This window comes from Primulina eburnea, chromosome 10 (genome assembly GCF_022965805.1).
Source record: "Primulina eburnea isolate SZY01 chromosome 10, ASM2296580v1, whole genome shotgun sequence".
Classification (NCBI taxonomy): Eukaryota; Viridiplantae; Streptophyta; class Magnoliopsida; order Lamiales; family Gesneriaceae; genus Primulina; species Primulina eburnea.
In genome coordinates, this window is record NC_133110.1 from 14,101,476 (window position 1) to 14,126,632 (window position 25,157).

At 37.7% G+C, this 25,157-nt stretch overlaps 1 protein-coding gene across 1 annotated transcript in view; it reads left to right on the top strand.

Moving 5' to 3' along the window:
• LOC140803838 (probable U3 small nucleolar RNA-associated protein 11) overlaps positions 1-25,157 on the top strand; it is a 58,939-nt gene that overhangs the window by 21,270 nt on the left and 12,512 nt on the right. The window lies entirely within an intron of this gene.

A 25,157-nucleotide genomic window follows, 5' to 3' on the forward strand; every position in this document is an offset into this window, starting at 1 on the left:
GAAAATTATTTTTATTACAAGATTAATTTTTATTAATTAATATAAGATGTCTTAAAGGTATTTTTGAAGAATTTGGATTTATTGGGTATTTTACCCGTAGCGGTGTGCAACTTTTATCGATTCGGGGAACTTTTTGAGGGTTCGTCGAATATTTTCAAAAGCTTCCAACACGAATTATTTTTCGGGAATGCGTTTGGACTTAATGGGACTACGTTTAAGCTTGTCGGGTTTAAACCCTTTTTAAAACCTTTAAGATGCAATTTGTGACCCATTAACTAATTAATATCCATATAATTATACCTCTAATAACCCACTTAACCCTAAACCTAATCTTTTACTCCCCAACCAGCCGACACCCTTCTGAATTCATTCAGCTTGAGGACCCATCGGTTTCACTATTTGCAACTAGAGGTCCCCATTGGTTTTGTCTTGTTCTTGCTCCTCCAATCTTAAGGCACGCATTTGTACCTTTATTTCTGCATCATCCAAGCCTTATACTATCGTGTGTATGTATATGTATGAGGGTTTTTTGATCTAGCCATGTGCAGGGGAGTTTTCACCTTTTTTTTCAAATACATGCATCATGTGTTCACTACTCACGTTTTCTGTAATCTGTGTTGTAAAGGGGCTGTTGGTGTAGTGTTTCAGAGTCGTTTCTATCAAGGGCTCCAGTAGTGTAGCTGCTGGAGGCGTGGTTGGTCGAGAGGGTGAGAATACATGCTGGATCGGCGAGCTTGGAAGGGTATCGGGTAGATCGTGAGTTGGGGAGAGAGGCCACCGATGTCAGCGTTATTCCAGGCGTTGGACATGCCCCCGAGGGGTATGAACCACGACCTGTGAGAGCTCTAACCCCTCTGGTCCGAACTCTCGAGCAAGCACGATCGAACCTAGCTTGAGGGAACTCGCGGTGTTGGCGTTACTGCTTCTAGCGTGTAGGCGGGTAGTGCAGGTTGTATGGGGCTGGGTTCTTGGTGCTGGTAGACTCCTTGGGGTCTGGTCTAAGTCCACAATAGGCTGGCTAGGGGCTGGAGCCATCGGCTTGAGTGTAAGAGTGGGGTTTGTGTGCTAGTGGTTTGGTTAGAGGTGAGGGGCGAGCTGCTGGATCTTTCAGCGGCTGCCCAGGGGGATTCGAATGCCTTAAAAAGATGGGTTTTGGTATCTTTAGAGTCATTTAATTGTTTTTAAGTCATGGTTTAAGTTTGGTAAAATTTTGGTTAAGTTTCAGGTCGATTCGGGCTAAAGACGGGACCTCGGTCCAAGTTTTAAAGCGAATTGATTAAGTTTGAGTTTGGGCTCAAGTTTATGTCTAGGAATACTTTTAAATATATTTTGGATTATTTTAAGGAGTTTGATAAGCTTCGGGTCAATTTTAGAGGTCCAGGGTGAAACGATAATTTTCGGGTTTTCAGGGGCAAAATGGTCATTTTGTACCCAAGGTGAGATTTTGGTCCTAGCAGCGTCCTGAGCACAAATCGTGATATTTTTTTAATGTTCATGCATCACGTTTACGATTTTTACGCTATTATAATAATTATGGTGCATGCTTGGTTTAAAGGAATTAAGAGAGAAAAAATGAGAAAGTGAAGAACACTCCGTCTCCCCCGCACCGCGTCGTTATTTCGTTTGTTTTCTGTCAAAACAAACCAAGGCATGTTTATATCTTCTTTCACTCTTCAATAAAGCCATATAGGTATATTTAAATATCGCAAGTACATGATTTTAATGCAAGAAGATCGAAATTGTTCATATTTAATGATGTTATTTAACTATATCACGTGCAAAATATTCATTTTGAGATTTATGCGATATTGCTTGGGGTCACTTTACTATCCTGGGAGTATTATTTCACCCGGTCGTCAGTTACCGGTCAGTTCAGTTCAGTTCCCGGTCGTCAGTTATTGGTCTGGTTGTCAGTTACCGGTTAGTTTCACCCGGTCGCCAGTTACCGGTCCGGTCGCCAGTTACCGGTCAGTTCAGTTCAGGGACCACTTGCGTAGACCATAATCTCAACAGAAAATTTATGACATGCTATTTTATTACAAGGCTCCAAGGAGAAAACATTTTCACTATGATTTTCAGTTCAGTTATGCACATATTATAATTGCTCATGATAAGTTATTTTCACATTATGTCTCATGACATGATATTTTTATCCCATGCAAAATTTTACTATATTATTTACTCGATTTTTACGATATATGCATACTGAGTCTTTAGGCTCATTAGACTTGATTGTTGTAGGTACTGATGATGTCGGGGCCGAGGGCGGGGACCAGTGAGCTAGCTTGGGTCAGCAGTAGTGGCACCCGAGGACCTCATTTACAACACTTGCCATTTTTATGCTCAAACATTTTTTTTACCAGTTGTTGGCCACTTTAACTTGTTATTTTGGCGAGTAATAATTTCTTCCGTTGCAAATTCTGAACATTAAACTTGATTTATCAATTTAATTTGTGAATGAGACAATTTTGATTATTTTAAAAAGAAAATTTTAAATTTTTCCGCAAATTTTCAAGAACGAATTTTCGAGCCTTTACAAAAATGTTCTAAGCAAGTGGCCCATAACATAGCGTAATCGCCTGATCAGACTAAACCACAGTATACTGGGCGGTAGAGATCAATCACAGCCCTTGGACTGGATGTCAGTACCCATACATAATCATAAACCAGTCGTAAGTCACTGGGCGGAGAGGTCCTCGGTTGTTCCTACCGACTTCCAAACCCATAAGCATAAGGTGGCCACAAGACATATCGCATATATCTCAAAAATAAATATTTTATATTTTTATGCACGTAATACAATTATAATCTTATTTTTACTGGATGAGTTGGATCGTTCCCAGGCTTGCTGCGACTTACTACTAATATGTGACACATGAAATAAATCGTATCTTGACAAAAGCTTAACCATAGAACCAAAACGAGAGGATTCGGACCCACCCGAACCAACATTAAATCGAAGTTTAACCATGATTAAAACCTCAAACATACTGAAAATTATGCATAATAGCTGTAAAACACGAAAATAGGTGAAAGGAATCCAAAAACGTAAAACACTCTTTCGAGAGTCATTTTGGCACCTTTTGCCGTAAATTCTCGTACGACCTCTAAACTCGACCAAATCACAAACGGCCAAAAACATGAATTTTATAACTCATTAAGGTACTGTCCAGTCCAAGGTCACGAGCTAAAAGCCAACCAAGGACTCAAACCAACCTCAAAACCGAACAACAAGTTGCTGTCAAATTACAGCAGCAACTATGGTGTTTATTTTGCTCAATTTATTAAACTAATGACCATTGTGGCTTGCACGACCAATCAGAGACTCTTACCAACATCCTAAGGCATGGCTTGGACCATGTCTTAGGGCTAAAAGCCAACCAAAAACCAAGCAAACACCTAGGACATTCACAGCTCAAAACCGAGTGAGCCACTTTATGTATAGTGTGTTGAATTGCATTGTTTTGTTGCCTTGTATCATTCCAATGGCCATTTGAGCGACCATGGCTCGATCTAGACATGATGGAGTGTTTTATAAACAATGGCCACGGACTAGGAGCCAACCATCATCCATACAAACACTACAAACCGAAATCTCCTAGCACAGGAAATGAAAATTCGAAATGTGCACTTGTTTTGTGATTTAAAATTTTGATGGATCCATGAACCAAGCTTGGAAAGGACACCTTGGTCACGTCCTAGACATGTTAAAGAAGTGTTCTAACCATGGTTACAGTCCCTAGGACAGCCAAGATTTTAATACACACCTTAACCATTCAAAGAACCAAAACCGAGACTCACTTCTGCACTTAAGAAAGATTTCACTGTCATTTCTGTATTTGTGAGGTTATGGATGAAAACCAATGGAGCAATAACACCCTAACACACTCTAAATTATGCCTAAAAGCAGCCTTGAGTGCCTGGAATCGAGCAACCCCCTGTAAGCAACAAAGATCAGCAAACCGTGAAGTGGAAAAACAAGGGAGCTGAAAAACTTCTGTACAGCTTATTGCTTGGAATGTTGCTATCAATTTTGATTTATTGCTGCAATCATGCATATATAATGGTTTAAAAATATCTATAGGACTTGATTGAAGAGAAAAGAAACAACATATACATGCATGGAATTTGTTTTGAAGAAAACAAACCAATACAATGAATACTACGTGACGGCATAGAGTTGGGTTCCTCTTCTTGTTTCAGCTGTTGTTCACGATTATTTTGCTGATGTTCTCTTTTGTAATTTCGAAGGTGAGGTTGTGGGGAATGTAGGTGAGGAAGGTGAATGATTTAATAGGTGTTAAAGGTGACATTATATGCCTTAAAATGAGAGTTACAAGTGAAGGAGTGGAAGGGACTTTGAATGGTTTTTCATTCCTCCTTGCTGGCCGATTCTTTTCCTCCCTTTTTCTGCATGATTTCGTTTATTTGCTAGCATGATGGGTTAAGGAAGAATCAAGGTGTATTATTGTATTTGAATTCACTAATAACTAATGGGTTAAAGGTGAGGAATTGTATTCACCTTAAAGGCTATTTAAGGGTGGCTTGAATGGGATTTACTAAGCATTTGAATTTGCTTAAGGAGTTGATTAAATTTCTACTAATATTGCATGGCATAATGTTGATTAAGTCTTGTATTTTAAATAACCATTTTATGTTTTAGTTAATTAACAAATTAAATTAGAATGAAATCTTGCATGGCATTGCATGGATTAAAATTTAAGTATTTAAATGCTATGTTTAATTTTTTGACTATATTATACCTAGATTAATTTATCCCCACTTGTTTACATATTTTAATTTAAGCTTTAATTAAATATTGAACTTAATAGGATTTATTTACTAACTTGACTCCAATTAATTTAATAAATCCTAAAACATTATTTTTCTTTAAATTAAATTATTCCTTGACTTAGATTAAATTTAAGAATATTCTTCTTATTATTAATCTTATTTCTAATTTCCAAACTCCGGTCCGTCCTCGCGTATTTAACTGAAAGGATAAAACAAAACTTTTGCATTTAAAATAAATAGTTATGACTTGTCAAATATCAAAATGAATTAGACCCTTCATATATATATATATATATACATATATATATATATATATATAAATCATTTTTAAATTTAAATAGTAATAATTATGCATGGCTTATACGTAGTCTGTTCGGGTCGTTACAATCTTCCCCCCTTAAATTGAATTTCGTCCCCGAAATTCGCTAATCCTCGATAATCCAAAAGTTTAGATTCTTAATTCTATTATCCCAACAATCCACGCTACCGCTGCGCTACTATGATAAAAATTAAGTCATAGGCTGTCCTTACGTTTCTTCAATCCTAATTAGATAGCCTACCAAAACTCTTTTGCGAATCGCAACTTAAAACGACTTATGGTAACTTAGCTTTACTTTACTATGACCTCGAATTCTGACTTTTCTCATCGTTCCCAATATTAGAATTGGTGGTTCAAACTTATCATGTCTTACCTTCCTTATACTATATCCGTAATGTTCAACGACCTATTACATTAGCATTTACGCAGTTCAATTTAAAGACTCTTAGCACCAAAGGTTACTGATCAACTTCTATCCTCGGTGATACACTTAAAAGTTAAATCTTATCTCAGCTCCATAACAAAATTAGTCTAAGATCCTTGAATCAAATCTTTATCTTATAGCCCAAACTTATATAACTTAACTATTTACGAGTATACCCCAAATATAAAATTGTTGCAAATCTTAAACTTCAAATAACGTTAATCCATTAAACCCAATTATACAACATCGAACTTCTACCAATATTTTAAAGCTCTTCAAGTCTCAATTATATGCTTAAACCATTTTCTTTCCAATTACAACATAGTTGAGGCCTAAGACTCTGGACTTTCCTCATTGAAACAAATGTCGCATTCTTAAGTATCATCAATGCTTAATTAAGTCTAGTGTATAAAACTTAATAAGTTATCTCATGTTAGCGATAAACTTACTCTAATAATTCAACTTCGCTCATATCACCCATAGAGTTCTAAAATTCCCATATCAAGATTTCGGATTTCTTACTCAATTAAAATCTTAATGTTAGTTCATTGGTACTCTATGTTGAACGCCTCTAATTCTCTTTTTGTTTTTATTTCACCCAAAACTTATGTATGAACACCTATCTTATAAATCTTGAAATTCAAGCTTATGCAACCCAAATAATAATTGATAGTATAACTCCAGCCCACATATCCGCTTAGTACCAAATTTCTTAATGACTTTCAAAATTCCTCAAGATAAGGTGTCTAATTCAATTCTTACATGCGTCTATCGAGTAACCTAACCATCCATCATACTCAACTTTCTAGAAAAATCAAATTCCCCCAAAGGTATAATTCTAACTGTTAAGATCCTGGTTAAAAATTACGACACATCAAACTTAAATTCCCAAAAAATTTCGCTAACTCAATGTTTACTCTTTTAACTTAGCTAACCGATAAGTTTTTACTTTAACCTGTCGTCACTTTAAATTCTTAATTTGCCTCGACGTTATATCACCAACGCTTAAATTTTCAAGCCCAAGATTTATTCATCCTACAGTGTCCTTGATTGTCATTCCTTATAACATTATAATCCAGCTATTTCGAGGTTCTAATCATCTTTCCAAGCTTAAATTACCTAAAATTCTTATCATTTAAACCTTTCAATTTTCATCTCAAGAATTTTTTTTTAAAATCCCGAAAATTCCACAATTACCCATGAATTCTCAGTATTCCCAATTTCATTTTATAGATTTCCCGTATCATAAGGTTCAATAGCCTTAATTTTATTAAACCCAAAATTAATTCCCATAACACGTCTTACATTTCTATAAATACTCAAAATCCCAAGTGTTCCTCAAAAGTTCGCATTTAATCCTTAAAATTTTTAAAAATTACAATCTGGCCATTACAGTTCTTAAAATTTACATTTTGGTCCTATAACTCTTCGAAATTTGCATTATTGTCCCCATAAAATTTTCCATCTTTACCTCATTAAAATTTTAAATTCTCGAACTCAAAATTTAATCCCCAAAATTTGGTAAATTCGAAAATAGTCCATTAGAATTTTGTTTTGCACTTAGGTCCTCAAATTATTTGTAATTACAATTAGGTCTTTAAAATTCTCAATTCCTGCAATTCAATCCTTAAATCCAACTATGTAGAGCATGCATCCTAAATAAATTCTCATAATTAATCTTACATTTTCATAGATACTTAAAATCCTCAAATTGTACATTTATAATCCTAAAGATTGGCGTAGTCTTCGAATCGCTATTGGTTATATGAAATCCTCAAAAATTTACTCAACTAGCAACCAAGAACCATCAATAATTTCTTAGAAATTCTACAAGTCCCAAAAGCATTCACAAGTTTCAAGATTAACTTATGACCCATAAGGAGGACATCAGTACTATTGACCCAAAAAAATTAATATAGTCAAATCATTTTCAACTTCTCCTAAAGCCCAATATTCGAATTCTTAGACATTTCCAATTCCAAACGTAACCAACATGCATAATTACATTATTTCTTTAAATTTAAATAAATACTGCATAATCAAAATCTGAACGTTAAATATTTCATGAAAACATGCTGTTAAAATATTTCATGCTTTAAACAAAGTACGTAAACGTAAAACTCACAGAACGAAGGCGTGACTTCGTGATCTTCTCAAGGTCAGTAGTAGTACAACCCTTTACAAGAACACAGGCTTTGAAACCAACTGTGAAAGCCCGTATTTCGTATTCATATTTTTTTTTGCGGAATTATTAAAATTTTTCTAAATAAATAAATAATTTGCTTCAAAATAAACAAGTAAATAATTTTAACTTTAAAATAACAGCGGAAGGAATATTGTTTCAAATACCAACTTAAAAATAATCGAACATATTAAAACTGAGTTTAAACATAATAAAAATTCATAAACTAAAACATGAGGTCCTCGGGTATACTGCTGCTGCCCAAGATAGCTCACTGATCTACGCCCTCCGTCTCGACCTCATCGATACCTACAACAATCAAGTCTAGTGAGTCTAAAGACTCAACATGTATATATCGTGAATAACAAGTAAATATACAATAAAATCGCATACAACGTAAAAATATGGAATCGTAAAGCATATGGTGAAACTCGTATCATGAGTAATTATATCTACGTCCATATCTAAAAATCATAGGTAAAAGCTTTGCTCCATAGAGCTATGTCATATCATATCATAATTTTCTGGTAGAGATAATGTTCTAAGCAAGTGGCCCATAACATAGCGTAAGGGCCTGATCAGACTAAACCACAGTATACTGGGCGGTAGAGATCAATCACAACCCTTGGACTGGATGTCTGTAGAACCCGTAAATTAGACTACGTATAAGCCATGCATAATTCTAGTATTTTAAATTAAATTGACTTCATTGCATGATTATTTAAATGCTTTTCTTTGAAGTTAATTATTTTAGCCAGCAGTTTAATTTTTGTTTCTTTTCAGTTAATTCAAGGAGGCCAGACTGGAGTCGGAGTTTAGAGTTAAAATTTAAGCTTTAGAAAATATTTCCAGAATTTATTTTTAGCTAGCAAATAAGTTAATTTAAGTTAAAAGGAGGTTTAGAGAATTATTTAAGTTACTTGAGGTGAGTAGAAAATAAATTCATTTAAGTTTCTTAATTAAGAAATTAATTCACTAAATTATTTAAAAGATAGGTAAAGCTTTTAAGGGTTATAAATTTACTAAATAATTAATATTTCCCCTCCACTTATTTGTTGAAATTCGGCCACCCCTTGGAGATGCAACATTTCTATGCCAACTCACTCTTTTGACTCATTCTTTGTTATTTTAACATGCCAACCTTTTTAATTATTAAACACCCTTAATTAATTAATTAATAAGCATAATCTTAGTCTAGGTTGGCATGAGTATTCGGCCACCACATTCTAGATCCCTCCAAGATATATTTGTTAGCAACAAAAATTCAAAATTCAAAAAGGGAGACTTAATATTGATTTGTTCCCTATATTTTGCACCCACTTCCCTCACTCCCCTAACCAATTTCCCCTCTCCCTAATCTCAAAATCAGAGCCATTTCAGAGTGTAAAAAATGTGAGAATTCAGTGGGAGATAGGATAGAAAAATCGAGTGTAAAGAAAAGTAGAAAAGAAAGCGCTCCACCTCCTCCGCGCCGCATCGTCTCTTCTTTCGTTTTTCTTTCAAACGAAAACCAAGGCATGTCTATATTTCTTTCAAACCTCAATCAAGTCCTATTATCATTTATTTAACATTACATGATCATCTTTTATATGCAAAAACCGAAACATGGCAAGAAATTTTCAAAAAAACAAAAACATGCAGATTTCGGTTTCATGACAAGCTTCACGGTTTCATTGGTTTTGTGAGTTTCAGGAATTGGTTTGGTCCCAAGGATACATCTAGACATGTTCTAGGATGGATTAGTACCACTTTGGTCCATTATTTCAGCCCCCATTCATGACAGAAACCGAAGATGACAGCAACTCACCATCGTTGCCATTTTTGTGCTTCGAAAATTCTGTTTTCTGTCAAGAGGAAAGGATCTGATCTTGGCTGCCCTAAGGGCCTATAGCCATGGTTAGATCACTTCCCTAGCATGTCTAAGACGTGATTAAGTTGCCCTTTTGGTGGCTTGATCCATGGTGAATCGATTTTTAATTAACACGCAAGAGCAGCCCCTACTCCCCTTCGCCCCTTCCATTTTTCAGCACTTGTGTTTCGAGTTTGTGGAGTGGTATGGATCTTGGTTGGCCTAGGGCCTTTAGCCACGGTTCATACCATGCCCCTAGAGGCCTAGATCGTGTCATGGTCAATCAAATGGCCACTGGATTGATCCGGGACAGAAAAACAAGAACAATGCCCGACGAGCAGATTTTGTGTTCTCGGTTGGACCCTTCGAGTGGTTGCTGGAATATTTCGAATTGTGGCTGGCCTAGGGCCATTAGCCATGGTTCAAATCATTCCTTGGGATGTTTTTGAGAGGCTCTGGTCGGTGTTTCAAGCCCCAATGGCCAAAATTCTCGTAAACGACGCGATGCAAGCGAAGTTGCTGCTGCTGGAATTTGACAGCAACTTGCTGTGACGGTTTGGAGGATCGTTTGAGTTCTTGGTTGGTTTTTAGCCTATGGCCTTGGACTGGACAGTGCCTCATCGAGTTAGGAAGGTCGTGTTTTTGACCGTTTGTGATTCGGATCATTTTTGAAGTCGTACAAGAATTTACGGTGCGATGTGTCAAATTGACTCTCGAAAGAGCGTTTCATGTTTTAGCCTCCATTTCACCTAGATTTCGTCCCTCATCATTTTAGGAGCATTAGTTCATAATTTAAGCGTATTTTAATCATGACTATACGTCGGTTCAGTGTTGGTTCGGGTTGGTTCGGAGTCATGATTAAATACGAAGTCGTTAGACGTAATTGTCGCATTTTCAAACTTAATTGCATAGCTTGGTCAAGTAAAAATCTATTGCATATTTTTCATGACGTATTTAGGTTGCAGCGAGCCTGCGAGCGATCCAATCCAGTTTGTAAAATATACAGGATATTCTCATTATGCCATTTAATTATATTACGTGCATGAAATTAGGAAATGCTTATTTTTGAGATTTATGCGATATTGCTTGTGGTCAATTCACTATTATGGGAGCACTATTTTACTCGATCGCCACTGACCGATCAGTTCAGTTTGGTACCACCCGGTCGTCAGTGACCGGTCAGTTCAGTTCAGTTTGATACTCCCCCGGTAGCCAGTTACCGATCAGTTCAGTTCAGTGCAGGGGCCACAGAAGTAGACCATAATCTCAACAAAAAATTCTTACTAGTTATTTCAGAACAGGGCTCCAAGGAGCAAACATTTTTACTATGATTTTTAGTTCAGTTATGCACATATTATAATTGCTCAGTATAAGTTATTTTTCAGTATGCCTCATGACATGATATTTTATCGATGGAAATTATATTTTACTCGTTACCTACGATATATGCATGCTGAGTCTTTAGGCTCACTAGACTTGATTGTTGTAGGTACCGATGAGGTCAGGGCCGAGGGCGGGGACTAGTGAGCCAGCTTGGGTCGACAGTAGTGGCACCCGAGGACCTCAGTTCAGCATTTATTATTTTATTCCGCAAACAATTTTTATCAGTTGTTGGATATTCTTAAATTGTTATTTCGCAAACAAATATTTTCTTCCGCTGCCATTTTGGATATCAAACTTTGTTTATCGGTTTAATTATGAATGAGGCATTTTAATTATTTAAAAAAAAAAAATTTAATTTTCCCCAATTTTTCAAGCGAGGATTTTCGGGCTTTCACAGTTGGTATCAGAGCCAGGTTCTTGTAAAGGGTTACACTACTACTGACCACGAGAAGCTCACGAAGCCACGTCTTCGGTCTGTAAGTTTTACATTTCAATATTTTATTCAAAGCATGAATTATTTTGACAGCATGCTTCCGTGAAATAGTCTCGATCAGATTTCCAGTAATTCAGTGTTCATTTAAAATAAATTATGGAATTATGCTTGTTAGTTACGTATGGGTTATGTTTGGAACAGTATGCCCCCTAGACGTCAAGTCGGACGCCCGAGAGGTGGTGTCGAGCACCGTCGCGAGGACGGTGATGATCAGAGACAAGAGAGGCAGGGACCTCCACCTCCACCTCCTCCTCCTCCTCCTCTGCCGGATATGAATGCCCAGATGCTAGCTGGGATGACGCAGCTCTTCGCACAGTTTGCGGGGAACAATTCCGCAGCCGCAGCCGTAGCTAGGCCGACAGGGCCCGAGGCTGTTTATGAGAGGTTTATGAAGATGCGCCCGAAGGAGTTTTCTGGGACGTCTGACCCCATGATTGTCGAGGGATGAATCAAATCCTTCGAGGCTATCTTCGAGTTCATGGAGCTTGGAGATGCAGACAGAGTCCGATGTGCCACTTATCTGTTCAGTGGAGATGCCCGCTTATGGTGGGAAGGAGCGTCAGTAGCCCTGACCTTGGCTACACTGACATGGGCACGCTTCACGGAGGTTTTCTACTCCAAGTATTTTGCTAAGGAAGTGCGCACCCGGTTGACCACTGAGTTCACGAGCTTGAGACAGGGTATTATGACGGATATAGAGTTCATCCGTAGGTTCGAGAGGGGTTGTCACTTTGTGCCCCCGATCGCGAATGATGCCAAAGCCAAATTGATGCATTTCCTGGTGGGTCTACAGCCGATCTTGCGCCAGGATGTTAGGGTGTCTGACCCTGCTACTTATGAGGTCGCAGTCTCCAAAGCTCTAGCCGCAGAGCAGGATCTGCGGGATATCGAGAGGGATCGCCAGAGCAAGCGCCCAGTCCAGGTACCACACCGCCCTCCTCCTCATCAGCATCAGCAGCAGAACAAGAGGCTTTTTCATGGGCCGCCTAGAAACAGAGGCCAGCAGCAGCAGCGGGGACGCCCAGCCCCGAAGACTTTTGAGCACCCAGTCTGTCCTAGGTGCACACGCCGCCATGCTGGAGCGTGTATGTTTGGCTCAGGAAAATGTTACAAGTGTGGCAGTCCAGACCACATGTTGCTGTAGTGCCCTCGAAGGAATCTGCCTACCCAAGGCAGAGTTTTTTCTCTCCATGCCGCGGAAACAAACCCGGAGACTATGTTGTTGACAGGTACCTTTAAGCTTTAAGTTATTATTTGAATTTCCGTGTTTTGGGAATCGGGATTAAGATTTGAACTTAGAACTGCGATAGGATTGGATGCTCTACTCAGTATTATTTTGGGGATTTAAGTTAGAAGAACTCTGGCCTTTGCATGTCTATAAGTTTAGTTCTTGTAACTATTGGGTTCAACTTAGAATTCCGATCTTTCAGGGATAATTTTTATATCTGGTTCCGCTACCAAGGCCTTGATAGATTCAGGGGCCACTCACTCGTTTATTTCGGAGGTCTTTGCAAACTTTCTCAAGATCAAGACCATTGGGCTAGATATAGCCTTTTCAGTAGTGTTGCCGTCAGGCGAGGAGATGGCAGCTACCAATGTTATCCGAGATATAGACCTTGAGCTGCACGGTAATCTTGTTTAGGCGGATCTGATTGTGCTACCGATGCCAGAATTTGACATCATCCTAGGGATGGACTGGATATTGAGGAACAAAGTGTTGATAGACTTCCAGCGGAGATCTGTTCTTGTCCGACCTCCTGGAATGGAGCAGTTCTTATTTGAGCCGGACATGTAATTTCCTTTTCCGCGCATTATTCCGTATGTTCAGGCTAGGAAACTCATGCATAGAGGGTGTCGGGCGTTTCTAGCAACCTTTGTATCGGTTCCCGAGGAACCCAATCAGTCAGCCTCAGATGTTCCGATTGTCAGAGATTTCTTAGACGTTTTTCCCGAAGACGTCTCTGGTATGCCACCCGAGAGAGAGGTGGAGTTTTCCATTGAGCTTATGCCAGGTACGGCTCCAATCTCCAAAGCGTCGTACCGATTAGCACCGACAGATATGGCAGAGCTTAAGAAGAAGATTCAGGAACTTTTGGACAAAGAGTTCATTCGCCCGAGTTTTTCACCTTGGGGCGCGCCAGTCTTGTTTGTTAAGAAGAAGGATGGCTCTATGAGGCTTTGCATTGACTACCGGGAGTTGAACAGGGTTACAGTGAAGAACAAATACCCACTTCCGAGGATTGAGGACCTGTTTGACTAGTTGCAGGGACCTTCGATTTTCTCCAAGATAGATATGCATTCCAGTTATCACCAGTTGAGGGTGAGAGATGCTGATGTCTCAAAGACTGTTTTTAGGACTCGGTATGGCCACTACGAGTTCCTTGTGATGCCGTTCGGTCTGACGAATGCGCCAGCGACATTCATGGATCTCATGAATCACGTATTTCAGCCGTATCTCGATCAGTTTGTGATAGTATTCATAGACGACATTCTCGTCTACTCCAAGAATCAGGAGGATCACATCAGACATTTGACTACAGTGTTGTAGACCTTGCAGAAGCATAAGTTGTTCGCGAAGTTCAGCAAGTGCGAATTCTGGTTAGAGAAGGTGGCGTTCTTAGGCCACATTGTTTCTAGCAGTGGCATTGAGGTAGACCCAGCGAAATTCGCTGCAGTCAGAGATTGGGTTGTGCCGCAGAATGCATATGAGATCCGCAGTTTTCTTGGGCTAGCAGGATATTACAAGAAATTCATTCAGGGATTCTCCTCCATTGTCGTTCCACTCACATCATTGACAAAGAAGAATGTGAATTTTGTGTGGAGCGATGATTGTCAGAAGAGCTTCGATACTTGAAGCAAGCTCTCATCTCAGCACCAGTTTTGGCCATGCCGTCAGAGCCCGATGAGTTTGTCCTTTATACCGATGCTTCGAAGCTCGGTTTAGGCGCAGTTTTGATGCAGCATGGGAAAGTGATAGAGTATGCTTCTCGACAGTTGAAAATCCACGAGAAGAATTACCCCACCCATGATCTAGAGTTGTCCGCAGTAGTCTTTGCCTTGAAGATTTTGAGGCATTATTTGTATGGAGAGAAGTGCCAGATCTTTATCGACCACAAGAGCCTCAAGTATTTCTTTACACAGAAAGAGCTGAACATGCGTCAGAGGCATTGGTTGGAGCTTGTGAAAGACTATGATTGTGACATTAGCTACCACCCGGGTAAAGCTAATGTAGTTGCGGATGCATTGAGCAGAAAAGTCGCAGTGATGGCTCATTTGACAGTTTCGAGACCTCTTCAGCTTGAGATGCAGAGGTTTGATCTTGAGACTTATCCTAGTGGTAGAGTTCCCCGTCTATCTACCTTGACCATTCAGTCTTTCCTTCTTGACCGTATTCGCAGTGGTCAGTCAGCAGATGAGCAATTGGCACAGTGGAAGAAGAGAGATGAAGCCAAGGGCAGTGTCTTGTATACAGTCACCGACGGTATTGTGAGATACCGAGACAGGATGTGGGTTCCTAGCAGTGGTTCTATCCGAGCAGATATTCTAACAGAGGCCCACATGTCCCCGTACTCTATTCACCCTGGGAGTACAAAGATGTACAAAGATCTGCAGTTGTTGTATTGGTGGCCTGGTATGAAGAAAGACATCAGGCGATTTGTATCCGAGTGTCTGACTTGCCAGTTAGTGAAGGCCGTACATCAGAGACCAACAGGTTTTCTCAAGCCTCTGCCTATTCCCGAGTGGAAGTGGGAGAACATTACCATGGATTTTGTGACCGGATTGCCGAAGTCAGCCAGGGGATCGAATGCTATTTGGGTGATTGTAGATCGTCTTACCAAAACAGCGCACTTCTTGCCTATTAAGACGACTTTCACCATGGTTCAGTATGCAGAGTTGTATAACTGGGAGATAGTCCGACTTCATGGTGTTACAGTTTCGATCGTATCTGACATAGATCCTAGATTCACTTCCTCTTTTTGGAAGAGTTTACGCTCGACCATGGGTACGAAGTTGCTATTTAGCACAGCTTTCCATCCCCAGACAGATGGGCAGTCAGAGCGAGTTATTCAGATCTAGAGGATCTTCTCTGTGCTTGCGTCATTGATTTCTCTGGGAGTTGGGAGTCGAAATTGCCATTGATGGAGTTCACCTATAACAACAGTTTCCAGTCTTCTATTGGTATGGCTCCGTACGAAGTACTATATGGCCGCAAGTGCAGATCTCCTGTTCATTGGGACGAAGTAGGAGAGAGAGCAGAGTTGGGTCCAAAGATTATTCAGCTGACTGCCGATGTAGTAGTCAAGATCCGTGATAGGGTGAGGACTGCTCAGAGTCGACAGAAAAGCTATGCATATCAGAGAAGGAGAGACCTAGAGTTTGCCATTGGCGACCACGTCTTTGTGAAGATAGCACCTATGAAAGGTGTTATGCGATTTGGAAAGAAAGGGAAGCTCTGTCCGAGATTCATTGGACCGTTTGAGATCCTTGACAGAGTTGGGACGCTTGCTTATCGTGTCGCTCTTCCGCCGAATCTGGCCGGAGTACACAATGTGTTCCACGTCTCCATGCTGAGAAAGTACATGGCGAATCCTTCACATGTGCAGAACTTTGAGTCGTTGCAACTTACTCCCAACCTGTCTTATGAGGAGAGACCAGTGCAGATCCTAGACCGGCAGGAGAAGAAGCTTCGGAACAAGTTAGTTAAGCGAGTCAAAGTCAAATGGCTCAAACATTCAGAGGAGGAAGCTACGTGGGAGTCTGAGCCGGAGATGAGAGATCTTTACCCAGAGTTATTCCGTGAGTTTTAATTTCGAGGACGAAATTTATTTTAAGGGGGGAAGGATTGTAGAACCCGTAAATTAGACTACGTATAAGGCATGCATAATTCTAGTATTTTAAATTAAATTGACTTCATTGCATGATTATTTAAATGCTTTTCTTTGAAGTTAATTATTTTAGTCAGCAGTTTAATTTTTGTTTCTTTTCAGTTAATTCAGTGAGGCCGGACTGGATTCGGAGTTTAGAGTTAAAATTTAAGATTTAGAAAATATTTCCAGAATTTATTTTTAACTAGCAAATAAGTTAATTTAAGTTAAAAGGAGGTTTAGAGAATTATTTAAGTTACTTGAGGTGAGTAGAAAATAAATTCATTTAAGTTTCTTAATTAAGGAATTAATTCACTAAATTATTTAAAAGATAGGTAAGGCTTTTAAGGGTTATAAATTTACTAAATAATTAATATTTCCCCTCCAATTATTTGTTGAAATTCGGCCACCCCTTGGAGATGCAACATTTCTATGCCAACTCACCCTTTTGACTCATTCTTTGTTATTTTAACATGCCAACCTTTTTAATTATTAACCACATTTAATTAATTAATTAATAAGCATAATCTTAGTCTAGGTTGGCATGAGTATTCGGCCACCACATTCTAGATCCCTCCTAGATATATTTGTTAGCAACAAAAATTCAAAATTCAAAAAAGGAGACTTGATATTGATTTGTTCCCTATATTTTTCACCCACTTCCCTCACTCCCTTAACCAATTTCCCCTCTCCCTAATCTCAAAATCAGAGCCATTTCAGAGTGTAAAAAACATGAGAATTCAGTGGGAGATAGGAGAGAAAAATCGAGTGTATAGAAAGGTAGAAAAGAAAGTGCTCCACCACCTCCGCGCCGCATCGTCTCTTCTTTTCGTTTTTCTTTCAAACGAGAACCAAGGCATGTCTATATTTCTTTCAAACCTCAATCATATCCTATTATCATTTATTTAACATTACATGATCATCTTTTATATGCAAAAATCGAAACATGGCAAGAAAGTTTCAGAAAAACAAAAACATGCAGATTTCAGTTTCATGACAAGCTTCACGGTTTCATTGGTTTTGTGAGTTTCAGGAATTGGTTTGGTCCCAGGCTCCCAAGGCTACATCTAGACATTTTCTAGGATGGATTAGGACCAATTTGGTCCATTATTTCAGCCCCCATTCATGACAAAAACCAAAGATGACAGCAACTCACCATTGTTGCCATTTTTGTGGTTCGAAAATTCTGTTTTCTGTCAAGAGGAAAGGATCTGAACTTGGCTGCCCTAAGGGCCTATAGCCATGGTTAGATCACTTCCCTAGCATGTCTAAGACGTGACTAAGTTGCCCTTTGGGTGGATTGATCCATGGTGAATCGGTTTTTAATTAACACGCAAGAGCAGCCCCTACTCGCCTTCGCCCCTTCCATTTTTCAGCACTTGTGTTTCGAGTTTGTGGAGTGGTATGGATCTTGGTTGGCCTAGGGCCCTTAGTCACGGTTCATACCATGTCCCTAGAGTCCTAGATTGTGTCATGGTCAATCAAATGGCCACTGGAACGATCCGGGAAAGAAAAACAAGAACAATGCCCGACGAGCAGATTTTGTGTTCTCGGTTGGACCCTTCGAGTGGTTGCTAGAATATTTCGAATTGTGGCTGGCCTAGGGCCCTTAGCCATGGTTCAAATCATTCCTTGGGATGCTTTTGACAGGCTCTGGTCGGTGTTTCAAGCCCCAATGGCCAAAAGTCTCGCAGACGACGCGATGCAAGCGAAGTTGCTGCTGCTGGAATTTCACAGCAACTTGCTGTGACGGTTTGGAGGCTCCTTTGAGTTCTTGGTTGGCTTTTAACATATGGCCTTGGACTGGACAGTGCCTCATTGAGTTAGGAAGGTCGTGTTTTTGACCGTTTGTGATTCGGATCATTTTTGAAGTTGTACGAGAATGTACGGTGCGTTGTGCCAAATTGACTCTCGAAAGAGAGTTTCATGTTTTGGCCTCCATTTCACCTAGATTTCGTCTCTCATCATTTTAGGAGCATTAGTTCATAATTTAAGCGTATTTTAATCATGACTATACGTCGGTTCAGTGTTGGTTCGGGTTGGTTCGGAGTCATGATTAAATACGAAGTAGTTAGACGTAATTGTCGCATTTCAAACTTAATTGCATAGCTTGGTCAAGTAAAAATCTATTGCATATTTTTCATGACGTATTTAGGTTGCAGCGAGCCTGGGAGTGATCCAATCCAGTTGGTAAAATATACAGGATATTCTCATTATGACATTTAATTATATTACGTGCATGAAATTAGAAAATGCTTATTTTTTAGATTTATGCGATATTGCTTGTGGTCAATTCACTACTATGGGAGCACTATTTTACTCGGTCGCCAGTGACCGATCAGTTCATTTTGGTACCACCCGGTAGCCAGTGACCGGTCAGTTCAGTTCAGTTTGATACTCCCCCGGTAGCCAGTTACCGATCAGTTCAGTTCAGTGCAGGGGCCACAGGCGTAGACCATAATCTCAACAGAAAATTATTACCAGTTATTTCAGTACAGGGCTCCAAGGAGCAAACATTTTTACTATGATTTTCAGTTCAGTTATGAACGTATTATAATTGCTCAGTACAAGTTATTTTTCAGTATGCCTCATGACATGATATTTTATCCATGCAAATTATATTTTACTCGTTACCTACGATATATGCATGCTGAGTCTTTAGGCTCACTAGACTTGATTGTTGTAGGTACCGATGAGGTCAGGGCCGAGGGCGGGGACCAGTGAGCCAGCTTGGGTCGGCAGTAGTGGCACCCGAGGACTTCAGTTCAGCATTTATTATTTTATTCCGCAAACAATTTTTATCAGTTGTTGGATATTCTTAAATTGTTATTTCGCAAACAAATATTTTCTTCCGCTGCCATTTTGGATATCAAACTTTGTTTATCGGTTTAATTATGAATGAGGCATTTTAATTATTTAAAAAGAAAATTTTTAATTTTCCCCAAATTTTCAAGCGAGGATTTTCGGGCTTTCACAATGTCACTACCCATACATAATCATAAACCGATCGTAAGTCACCGGGCGGAGAGGTCCTCGGTTGTTCCTACCGACTTCCAAACCCATAAGCATAAGGTGGCCACAAGACATATCGCATATATCTCAAAAATAAAAATTTTATATTTTTATGCACGTAATATAATTATAATCTTATTTTTACCGGATGAGTTGGATCGTTCCCAGGCTTGCTGCGACTTACTACTAATATGTGACACATGAAATAAATCGTAACTTGACAAAAGCTTAACCATAGAACCAAAACGAGACGATTCGGACCAACAACTTGATTTTTAACCATGGCTTCGTACCAACCCAAACCAACATTAAATCGACGTTTAACCATGATTAAAATACGTCAAACATACTGAAAATTATGTATAATAGCTGTAAAACACGAAAATAGGTTAAAGGAATCTAAAAACATAAAACACTCTTTCGAGAGGTATTTTGGCACCTTTCGCCGTAAATTCTCGTACGACCTCTAAACTCGACCAAATCACAAACGGCCAAAAACATGAATTTCCTAACTCATTAAGGTACTGTCCAGTCCAAGGTCACGTGCTAAAAGCCAACCAAGGACTCAAACCAACCTCAAAACCGAACAGCAAGTTGCTGTCAAATTACAGCAGCAACTATGGTGTTTGTTTTGCTCAATTTATGAAACTAATGACCATTGTGGCTTGCACCACCAACCAGAAACTCTTACCAACATCCTAAGGCATGGCTTGGACCATGGCTAAGGGCTAAAAGCCAACCACAAACCAAGCAAACACCTAGGACACTCACAGCTCATAACCGAGAGAGCCACTTTCTGTATATTGTGATGAATTGCATTGTTTTGTTGCCTTGTATCATTCCAATGGCCATTTGAGAGATCATGGCTCGATCTAGACATGATGTAGTGTTGTATAAACAATGGCCACGGGCTAGGAGCCAACCATCATCCATACAAACACTACAAACCGAAATCCCCTAGCACAGGAAATGAAAATTCGAAATGTTCACTTGTTTTGTGATTTAAAAATTTTGATGGATCCGTGAACCAAGCTTGGAAAAGACACCTTGGTCACGTAAGATTCGAATACACACCTTAACCATTGAAAGAACCAAAACCGAGACTCACTTCTGCACTTAAGAAAGATTTAATTTCACTGTGATTTCTGTATTTGTGAGGTTATGGATTAAAACCAATGGAGCAATAACACCCTAACACACTCTAAATTATACCTAAAAGCAGCCTTGAGTGCCTGGAATCGAGAAACCTCTTGTAAGCAACAAAGATCAGCAAACCGTGAAGTGGAAAAACAAGGGAGCTGAAAAAATTCTATACAGCTTATTGCTTGGAATGTTGCTGTCAATTTCGATTTATTGCTAGAATCATGCATATATAATGGTTTAAAAATATCTATAGGACTTGATTGAAGAGAAAAGAAACAACATATACATGCCTGGAATTTGTTTTGAAGAAAACAAACCAATACAATGAATACTACGTGACGGCACGGAGTTGGGTTCCTCTTCTTGTTTCAGCTGATGTTCATGATTATTTTGCTGATGTTCTCTTCTGAAATTTCGAAGGTGAGGTTGTGGGGAATGTAGGTGAGGAAGGTGAATGATTTAATAGGTGTTAAAGGTGATATTATATGCCTTAAAATGAGAGTTACAAGTGAAGCAGTGGAAGGGACTTTGAATGGTTTTTCATTCCTCCTTGCTAGCCGATTCTTTTCCTCCCTTTTTCTGCATGATTTCGTTTATTTGCTAGCATGATGGGTTAAGGAAGAATCAAGGTGTATTATTGTATTTGAATTCACTAATAAATAATGGGTTAAAGGTGAGGAATTGTATTCACCTTCAAGGCTATTTAAGGGTGGCTTGAATGGGATTTACTAAGCATTTGAATTTGCTAAAGGAGTTGATTAAATTTCTACTAATATTGCATGGTATAATGTTGATTAAGTCTTGTATTTTAAATTCTTAGTATTTTAAATAACCATTTTATGTTTTAGTGAATTAACAAATTAAATTAGAATGAAATCTTGCATGGCATTGCATGGTTTAAAATTTAAGTATTTAAATGCTATGTTTAATTTCTTGACTATATTATACCTAGATTAATTTATCCTCACTTGTTTACATATTTTAATTTAAGCTTTAATTAAATATTGAACCTAATAGGATTTATTTACTAACTTGACTCCAATTAATTTAATAAATCCTAAAACATTCTTTTTCTTTAAATTAAATTATTCCTTGACTTCGATTAAATTTAGAAATATTTTTCTTATTATTAATCTTATTTCTAATTTCCAAACTCCGGTCCGTCCTCGCGTATTAAACTGAAAGGATAAAACTAAACTTTTGCATTTAAAATAAATAGTTATGACTTGTCAAATATCAAAATGAATTAGACCCTTCATATATATATATATATATATATATTATATATATATATATATATATATATATATATATATATATATATATATAAATCATTTTTAAATTTAAATAGTAATAATTATGCATGGCTTATATGTAGTCTGATTTTCGGGTCGTTACAGAAAGAGTTACACAGATATCAATATTTCAGAGAGTACGTTATACGCTTCATTTTTCCCTTGTTTCGCTGTAGGGTAATCATTTTAATGCATCATTGGTGCAGAAAAGGGGTAAGAAATGCTAACTGCGTGAAGATGACATGGTTAGTCCCACTTCAAGACCCGTGTATAATTGGCGACAGGAAAGGAAACGTTGAATAGAATACTTATATAACGAAGATTTCTTGAATGAGAACCTGAGGAGGGGACGTGCAACAATATCCTGTAGTCATCTGGGAAGCACAATTTTCGTAACTGTGTGGAAACTGCGTGATTTTTTAATCGGAACAACCGTAAACGTTGAAACATAATTTTTCTGTGACTGATGTTGGAAACAAAAGTATACTTCAATGTTTTCATAACCGGATCACCTTCATAACCAGACCGGTGATCGAATCGAAAAACACATGTTGAATTTATGGAATGACTGAAAATTGTTATATTATATAAACTAATAATATAATATTATAAATAAAAAAAAGATATAGTTACCGATATAGTGATTTCATGCTTTTAAATTCCCAAAAATACTCTGCCATTAGAGCAGTCAGATCCATAAAATTTCACTGCGAAGAACTACAATAATGTGTGTAAAGTTTATAGCTTATATTTTCATTGTCGAAATTCTTTTCCAAAAAAATATAATAGAAAAAAGTGAGAAAATAGAGTGTTGTTTTGAATGTTTTATATATATATATATATATATATATATATATATATATATATATATATATATATATATATATATATATATATATATATATATATTTAGAAAACTAACATTTAAAAATATGTTCTATTTAGATATATGTGTAATAAAAGAGTTACTTTGGAGAGAGTTCAAACAAGTTTTATGGTTTATGCATAAGTTTTTAGGTTTGCTACCTTTTGCTATGACAAGCGAGCAAACTTGGGCCGCCACACATCGATTTGGTATTTAAAGAATTCGGTGGTGAACCCAAGTTGGTGATTTATTGTTATATTTGATCGTGAATTATTTAGTTCTGGCCATATTGATAAGTTGTTTTTGATACTGGGTGAGAAAATTGAAGATAAGGCATTTCTAGATTTGATAAAAAGGTTGTTTGAATGTAAGATAGTCAACATTGAATTGGGTGGGGTTTGTTTAGGCCGGGGTCTGCCTCAAGAATCTGCCTTGAGTTCGATGTTGATCAATGTTTACTTTAATGGGTTTCATAAGGAAGTTCAAGAATTACTATTAAACACGAATAAAGAGATTCCTAAGTTCGTGGAAAATGATCTTGTATCGGCTGAAAGAGATTCAGACCATGTTATTTTATAAGCCATTGAAGATTTATGTTGTCCGATTATTTGATGAAATATTGATGGTTACTTCAGGAACATAGATTGATGGCTTTAGAACTGAAGAATAGAGTAGTGAAGTTATTAGAACGTGATTTGGATTTAAGAGTGGATAAACTTACAACTGTCATTCATAGCGCGGTTCACTACAAAAAAACGGAAGGCGTAGCGACGGTTTTAATAAAACCAACCGTCGCCCCTGTGTGACGGTCTTGTATTCTACCGTTGCTATGTTAGCGACCGTTTTCAATCAACCGTCGCTTAATTTTAAAGACGATGGGTTTGATCAAAACAATCCCTATAGAGAAACAGTTTAAATAAATCGTCGCTTAATTTGATAAGCAAAGGTTTTCATAGCGACGGTTCAAGCTAAATATAGCGACGGATTTTACGACAATTAACGATGGTTTTGTATAAACCGTCGCTTAATATTAACGACGGTTTCTTAAAACCGTCGCAAAAATAGCGACGGTCTTCTTCCAATGAACCGTCGCTATAAGCAACGAGAGTTGAAAAACCGTTGCTTTTAGAATGCAACGCAGCCTCCGGTGACAGATCACGAAACCGTCGTTAAAACTGTCGCCTTACCCTTTTCATTATCTAAATAATAATTCCAAACTATAAAAAAAGAATCATTAATATTTTCAATATCAATCTTCATAGTTTAATCTAAAAATTAATGAAACTCTAATCATATAATTACATGCACAATGATATTAGTATTATTAAACATTAAGAGACCTGAAGTAATTAAATTTAATGTCATTATCTAATTTTTATGTAACAAAAATCAGCTCAAACAAATGATAAAATATTATATTTTGTATAATAAAAAATATCGCCAAAGCCTATTTTTATAAAATTTGTGGTTCGTCTATAATTATCATATGCTTATAAATATTTCTTTATGTTTATAAACCAAATTAATCTTTTAAAATATGAAATCATCTCTAAGAATTTCATAAATTTGAAATAATAAAATACTATCATATTTAAGTAATTATTCTAGTTACATATAAGAAAATCATATAAAAATTATTTCTACATTTTTTAATATAATATCAAGATTTTGTTTTTTTATTTCTGTGATATCATAATTTTGTGTGTTGTGTGTGTATTTGTATACTCAATCAGGAGTAGGTCTCTTGTGAGACGGTCTCACGAATCTTTATCTGTGAGACGGGTCAACCCTACCGATATTAACAATAAAAAATAATACTCTTAGCATAAAAGTAATATTTTTCATGGAAGATCCAAATAAGAGATCCATCTCACAAAATACGATTCGTGATATCGTCTCACATAAGTTTTTGCACTCAATCCGGAAGCCAATTTGCATGATTGAATTTTAGTTAATTTAGAATACATTTTTTGCCACAATATAAAATAATTTTCATCAAATCAAGATTCTCTGCATTGGTGTCTCCTTTAAACCCTAAGCCTTCACCGCTTTCCACAGGCGAGTCTTCTGTGCTTAATAATTATTTTGAATTTGGTGTAAATACGAAAGAAATCCGTTGTTTTTTTTCTGTACCGATAATCTTCGCTGTTTCACGGTTATATTATTTAAACTCCAGATTTTTGTTAGCCCTTTATGTTTTCTGTAGTGGTTTTTGCCTTTCTGAAGTGCGTAAATTGATTTTAAAGTTCTGTGAATTTTTTTTGCTAGCATAAAGATGTCGTCTTTAAGGAATACTATTCAAGAAAAGCTCACAAGGAGCGCGCTCAGCCGTAAGTGTGATTATTTTTTGGGGCCATTAATTTCTTTATTGCCCGTTTTGAAATATTTTGACGTATATTTCCGGTTCACTCAATTGATGATTTGTTGTGTGTACCAGGCATTTGAGAAGGAAATTTGGGCTGCTCGAAAAACATAAAGATTATGTCATTCGTGCACGAGCCTATCACCAGAAGAAGCAGACTTTACTAGTAAT